Raw genomic sequence first — 7363 nt, 5'->3', positions numbered from 1 at the left:
TGTTGACCAGGATGGTCTCGATCTCTTGACCTCGTGATCCACCCGCCTCGGCCTCCCAAAGTGCTGGGATTACAGGCTTGAGCCACCGCGCCCGGCGCAGGAAGCTTCTTAATGTAGTGGAATGGATTAAGAGAACGGAAGTGGGAGTAGCTCAGGGGTAAAGATGGCCACAGGGAAATGGGGAGGAGACCATTGGCATCAAGATGACGTTCCTGCCGGTGGCCATGTGACCTTGGTGTGAGAGGGGAGAGGGTTCTATTGCTTCTGGAAGGGGTGGGAGCAGTTTCTCTCCTTGCATCTTGGATTGGGCACTTTCCCACTCCTGCCTCACCTTTGAGCCAGGCTGTGCCATTAAGGCCACCACACGTTTTTCGGGCAGAATGAGTGCTGAAATGATTTTGAAAGCTGAGATTTAAAAAAAAAATGAGGTGGGAAAAGGACATACTCCTAATTTAGTGGAACCATTTCTGTTTTGCAGGGTCATCTGGAGGCATGAGAGCCCTACTGCTATCATTGTGGGTTTCCAAGCTGCCTTGGGTTCTGTCTGCTGTCGCAAAAGCTTTTAAAGATATTCATTAAACACAGACCTTCCTGCTCTCTCTGCTTTATTTCACTCAGGAGGAGGAAAACATCCTTCATGGGAGGGCTGCCATGCCCCACTTTGACGCGCGAGGCAGCAGGCCTATTTCCGCTTTCAGGGCGGCCAGGGGCCTCTTGCTGGGTCAGTGGGCTGTCGAGCCCACCCTCTGAGAAGAACACAGCTGACCGCGGGAGCACAGAAAGAAGCGAGTCCACGCTTCAGCTGTGGTTTTGTTTTCTTGTTTATCTTACTTCCTGGGTTACCGTACAGAGTGTAAGGTGATGATTAACTTTGATTTCCATAGAAGCAATTGTAAGAGGAATTGGGCTGGAAGGACATCAAGAGAATGCGACATAAGCCACAGAAAACCCATTCAGGGTCATGAATATTGTGAAATATGTGCCCAGCAGGGGATTTGGGAGTTGTGGGCTTTGTTCTTGAGGATTTTTGGGAACTTGCTGCCCATCCATCTGATTCCAGGTAAGAGGTATGGGAGTGGGCAGATGGCCTCAGGAAGTCCTTTTCAGACCTAGGAGGTGTGGGGGTCTTTCGTGGTTCTGTCCTACCCCTCTGGCTTGCATGATCCGCTGGCTCCACTGTGGAAAGAGTCTCTCACCTGTGCGTTAGTTGTCAACATCACCATAGCAACAGAAGCCCAGACCAAAGCAGGGGTTGTATTTGTATTTCCCTCGTCTCTGTCGCCTTGTTCCCAGCTGCCATCCCCTGCAGTAGTAGAAAGGGCAACAAAACAGGGTGTTTAAAGAACTGTTAAAGCTACACATAATAAGCTGTGGAACAGGAACTTGAGGAGTTACTTTAAATGCCTTCAGAATCACACTTTGGGAGCTGTGGCACTGACAATAAGATGATCTTTCTTTAGAAAATCCAAACGAACCCTTCAGCAAAACACACATATCTATTAAGGACCTCTGATGTGAAGTGCTGTATTAGACACCGCGAGAACTTTTCCAGGGGGAAGAGACCTGGAACAAGGTGAGGAGAGAGCAAAGCGTTTTCCAAGATGTTGTAGCCCGTGATTTAATACTGGGAGAGTATGATGGTTCATTCTTGGGGGCTTTCCTGGTAGAAATAAGAAATACATTTCTTTTAAAATATTTATACTTAAGGTACATTTCAATGCCTTCCTGAGTAAATGAATTTAACACATGTTCATAGGGCATCTGCTTTGCGTGAGATGCTGTGCTATATCCTGGGGCAAGACATAAAGACAGTCCCACTATAGAGTTGTTTATAGTCTGAGGAGATGGGCTTCTTTTTCCCCATAACTTTACCTGTCTGAATGTCTCACCTATTAGACTGAAAGCTCCATGAGGGCAGGGACCAAACCTGCATGTCTAACTTGTTTGCTACTGAATTCCTGACTCCTAGCAGTCTTTGGCAAATAGCAGGCACTCAGCAAGCATTTGCAGTGAGAATGCGTGTCTGCATAACTGAATGAGCAGTCACATTACATCAGTTGCTATAATGGCAATTACATACCTCTGATGGAGATAGAAGAAAAAGCACCAGGTTTGCCTGGGAGAGTGAGGGCGGTCCCGTGAGAACTGGCATGTGATGGATTAGAAAGGGTTTGCCAGGCAGACCTGGGAAGAGGGTAGTCGGAGCACCTTGGTGATTCTACTCTGCTGAGCAGGACAGTGGTGGCAGGTCCTCTTTGTCACCTGCTTAACCTTATCCTTTTCTTCTTTGCTAACAGAACTCCAGTTTGCTGTAGGCAGCAGTGGGTTCAGCCCCAGGTAGTGGGTGGAATTTGATCTGGGCCAACTACAACAATGGCTTTCCCTAATTTCCCAGGCTTCCGTGCAGCTAGGGGCAGCCATTTGTTCATGAGCTAGAGGTAAAAGTGTGCTGGGGGTTCTACAAAAGCCTTTGCTTTTCTTAACAAAAAAACAGTCGGGGGCAACAGATTGGGTTGGGGTAGGCCTCTTCTTTCTGATTTGGACCCGAATGTGATGTCTCAAACTGTGCAGCCATTTTTTTTTTTTTTTTTTTTTTGAGACAGTGTCACTCTGTCACCCAGGCTGGAATGCAGTGGCGTGATCTTGGCTCACTGCAACCTCGGCCTTCCAGGTTCAAGCCATTCTCCTGCCTCAGCCTCCCAAGCTGGTGAGATTACAGGTGCACACCACCATGCCTAGCTAATTTTTGTATTTTCAGTAGAGATGGAGTTTCACCATGTTGGTTAGGCTGTTCTCAAACTCTTGGCCTCATGTGATCCTGGGATTACAAGCGTTAGCTACTATGCCGGCCCAGAAAACCAAATGTATACTGACTTAAACAAATATAGGGTCATTTTTCTCAATAAGTTCAGCGGTAGGCAAGAGTCAAAGGTTCAATGATGTTGACAAGTACCCAGACCAGGTTTTTCCCATCCTCACTCTGCCTGTTCCATCATCGGTGCGAGAGGGCTCCTGAACTCTCAGCTGTCCTCTACATTTCAAGCAGGGAGAAGGGCAGAGAGCTGCGCCAACTGATGGTGTCCCTTTGTATCAGCAAAGAAAAGCTTTCTCTGAAGGTCTCCCACCTCTGCCTCACTGGCCAGACCAGGGTCATGCAGCCTATCCCAGGCTCAACAGACACCAGGAACGGGAGGGAAACTCCTGGGTCAGCCCCAAATCAGCATCCGCCCCACCTGCACTCCCTTAACCATCCTCCAGGTAACAGCTAGGATAATTCTTTTTTTTAAGTTTATCTATTTTTGAGACAGTCTTGTTGTGTCACTCAGGTTGGTGTGCAGTGTAGCTCACTGTAACTTCAAACTTTTGGCTCAAACAGCCCTCTTAGCCTCCCAAGTACTAGGACTCCAGCTGTATGCCATCACACTCAGCTAATTAAAAGAAATTTTTTTGCCGGGCGCGGTGGCTCACGCCTGTAATCCCAGCACTTTGGGAGGCCAAGGCGGGTGGATCACGAGGTCAAGAGATCGAGACCATCCTGGTCAACATAGTGAAACCCCGTCTCTACTAAAAATACAAAATATCAGCTGGGCATGGTGGCGCGTGCCTGTAATCCCAGCTACTCAGGAGGCTGAGGCAGGAGAATTGCCTGAACCCGGGAGGCGGAGGTTGCGGTGAGCCGAGATCGCGCCATTGCACTCCAGCCTGGGTAACAAGAGCGAAACTCCGTCTCAAAAAAAAAAAAAAAAAGAAATTTTTTTGTAGGTCAGGTGCTGTGGCTCGCACTTGTAATCCCCGCACTTTGGGAGGTCAAGGCAGTGGATCACTTGAGGTCAGGAGTTCGAGACCAGCCTGTCCAACATGGTAAAACCTTGTCTCTACTAAAAATACAAAAAAATTTAGCTGGGTGTGGTGGCGCACACTTGCAATCCCAGCTACTCAGGAGGCTGAGGCAGGAGCATCTCTTGAACTTGGGAGGCAGAGGTTTCAGTGAGCCAGGATCGTGCCGCTACACTCCAACCTGGGTGACTCTGTCTCAAAAAAATTTTTTTTGTGGAGATGGGTTGTTCAGATTGCCATGTTGCCCCGGTTGGTCTCAAACTCCTGTGTTCAAATGATCGTTTTGCCTCAGTCTCTGCTGGGATTACAGCATAAGCGTCCATGCCTGGTCAAAATGATCTTTCAAGAAACTGAAATCAGAGTATGCGCTCTCCTGCCTAAAACCCATTAGTGGTTTCCCATGAGCTTAAAATCCAGATGGCACTCCAGGGACTACTAAGCGTTCAAGACCCCATCCCCTCTCAGACTGTCTGCTCTTTCCCTCTCACTTCACTGTGTTCCAGCCACACTGATCTTTTTCCTGTTCCTCAAACATGTCAAGGTAGTTCCCATTTTAGGGCCTTTGAACGCTGCCTGAGTTCTCTGCCCGCCCCAGGTGTTCACAGGGCTCGTGATTCACGTTGGAATGCCCTGTGCTGAAAGGAAGAGCAAACTCCACTGTGAGTGGCTTAGACAAACAGGGCTTGCTTCTCTCCCATAGCGAGTCGAGGGGTGGCGGCTGCTGGCCTTGGTTAGGGTGTGCCTGTCTCTAGTTTCCCTTCCTTCTCTCGTGGTCACAGGAGGACCAGGAAGCGACTGTGCCAGTGACACTTTCTTTTCAGGAAAGTGAGAGCTTCCCTTCAACTGCAGTTGACTCATTGGCCAGAACTGTGGGCATGCCCCCTCTTGAAGGGAGGCTGGGAAATGGAGTATTTCAACAGCCTACAGTGCCTTAGACAGCTTCTTGTCACTGCCACCGAGAGTCCTTTCCTAGTAAGCCCACTAAAGTAGCCTTCCCCAGATATTTTTCAATATTTAGCTAAAAAACATTTCTCCCTTGGCCAGGCATGATGACTCATGCCTGTATTCCCAGCACTTTGGGAGGCCAACGGGGGTGGATCATGAGGTCAGGAGATCCAGACCATCCTGGCCAACATGGTGAAACCCTTTCTCTACTAAAAATATAAAACTTAGCCGAGTGTGGCGGCACATGCCTGTAATCCCAGCTACTTGGGAGGCTGAGGCAGGAGAATTACTTGAACCTGGGAGGCGGAGGTTGCAGGGAGCCAAGATTGTGCCACTGCACTCCAGCCTGGGCAACAGAGCGAGACTTGTCTCAAAATTATACATAAATAAAAAATATATATGTTATATATATATATTTGTATATTACATATATAAAAATATATATATTTATATTTATATAGTTATATATGTGTGAGTCATTCTTCTCACATCACTTTGTTTTCTTCATACCCCCTATCACTGTCTGATACTATCTTGCTTATTTTGTTATTACTGTCTGTGGCCCCAAGAATGTGTCCTCCAGTGAGGCCTTGTCAGCCCTGTTCTTCACTCTGTGACCAGCACCGACGATAGGGTCTGGCACATGTAGCTGCTCAGTACACATTTGCTGAATGATAAATTGATGGGTAGTTGGGAGACTGAACAGGATGAGGCCTTGATCTATGCAGTGGCATGAAAACAGGAGGTGAATTCTCAACATACTTAGGAAGGGGAATTGGCAGGACTTGTAATTTGAATGGGGTAGAGTTATTACAGAAGTTATAGATTCTAGAATGACTTCCAGGTTTCTTGCACGGGAAAGGAGAGGAATGCTGGAATCATTCACTAATACAGAGGGGAAGCAGGTAGGGGCAGGGGAAATGGGGAGATGAATTTAGGCCAGAAGGTTTCCACCGAGTTTGCAACTGGGTCATGGTGATGTGAACATGAATAGCTTTAGTGGGGTGGGCAGAAGTTAGATTGCAGTGGACTTGGTGGCAATTGTGAGATGAAGATGTGGAAGTGGACACACCACCCTTGGAGACAGTTTTCTAGGAGCATGGCCAGGAGAGGAAATGGAGAAAGGGCAGCAGTTGCTGGAAGGGGAAGCAGGGTCAAGGGTGGGCTCTTGTAATGGGAGATGCCTGAGTATCCAGTAATTGAATGCTTTCATCTCTTCTGATATATTTTGCTTTTAAGCTAAAGTTAGGAGTGTCTTGGAATTGCTGCTCAGATTGGATCTGATATCCAGAGAGCAGACACGAGCTAATAAAGGGGGCTACAGGCAGGCATGCTTTGCCACCTAGTGACCTTCAGCAACCCCACTGTGTTGGGGTCCTCATCTTCAGAATGGACGCAGTAGCTCTCCCTAGGCTTGCAGTAATGATTGCTTCAGTGTGGTTGCCTCGCTTTGCCCACAGGGTGGGAAGGAAGGACAGCGTCTGGAAAGCAGGCCACGCTAAGTGTAACTGGACTGGCCTCTGCTGCCCTCTCCTGTGCACGGCGGCAGAGTTGACACGCTGTTCGCAGAATGCCTGCTCAAGATCTGAGTGGAGTGTCAGCAGGAGGCAGAGAAAAGGAAACGAGGCTGGGCTGGGAGTGGGAAAATAGTAACCAACACACAGATTCCTGTAATAGAAAGTTCTTCAGAAGTTACAAAGACCAGGGCTTTAGCCTTGGGCAGTGCTTCTTCAATGAGCACCTTAATGTTTACTTCTTACTTTTTTTTTTTTTTGAGACAAAGTCCTCAGGCTGGACTGCAGTGGCGATATCTTGGCCCACTGCAAGCTCTGGCTCCTGGGTTCAAGTGATTCTCATGCCTTAGCCTCCTGAGTAGCTGAAATTACAGGCTATGCCCAGCTAATTTTTGTATTTTTAGTAGAGACAGGGTTTCACCATGTTGGTCAGGCTGGTCTCGAACTCCTGACCTCAAGTGATCACCTGCCTTGGACTTCCAAAGTGCTGGGATTACAGGCATGAGCCACCATGCCCACTCAATGTTTGCTTCTTTGAAGTGTCTGAAGAGAAACCTTGCAAATCGATTATTCATTCATTTATTCATTCACTTATTCACTCATAACAAATATTAGGGCACATTATGTACTCAAGATGCAAAGTTTTGGGAATAAAACACACCCCTCAAGGAACTCAGGATCTCGTGAGTGAAGACAGATGCATAGATACATAGATAATTACAGCACAGTTTCAAAAGTAAAACGTATGATGTGCAGTGTATTCTTGGTTACATGTATTCAATAGTTAATATGTTTTGGATCTGTGTCCCTGCTCAAATATCATGTCAAATTGTAATTCCCAGTGTTGGAGGTGGGGCCTGGTGGGAGGTGATTGGATCATGGGGTGGTTTCTCATGAATGGTTTAGCACCATCCCCTTGGTGCTGTTTTCGTGATAGTGAGTTCTCTTGAGATCTGGTTGTTTAAAAGTGTGTAGCACCTCCCCCTCTGCCTTGGTCCTGCTCCTGCTATGTAAGATATTCACTCCATCTTTACCTTCTGCCATGATTAGAAGCTTCCTGAGGCCTC

This window comes from Cebus imitator, unplaced genomic scaffold (assembly GCF_001604975.1).
Source record: "Cebus imitator isolate Cc_AM_T3 unplaced genomic scaffold, Cebus_imitator-1.0 Scaffold188, whole genome shotgun sequence".
Classification (NCBI taxonomy): domain Eukaryota; kingdom Metazoa; phylum Chordata; class Mammalia; order Primates; family Cebidae; genus Cebus; species Cebus imitator.
This window is presented reverse-complemented; position numbering follows the sequence as displayed.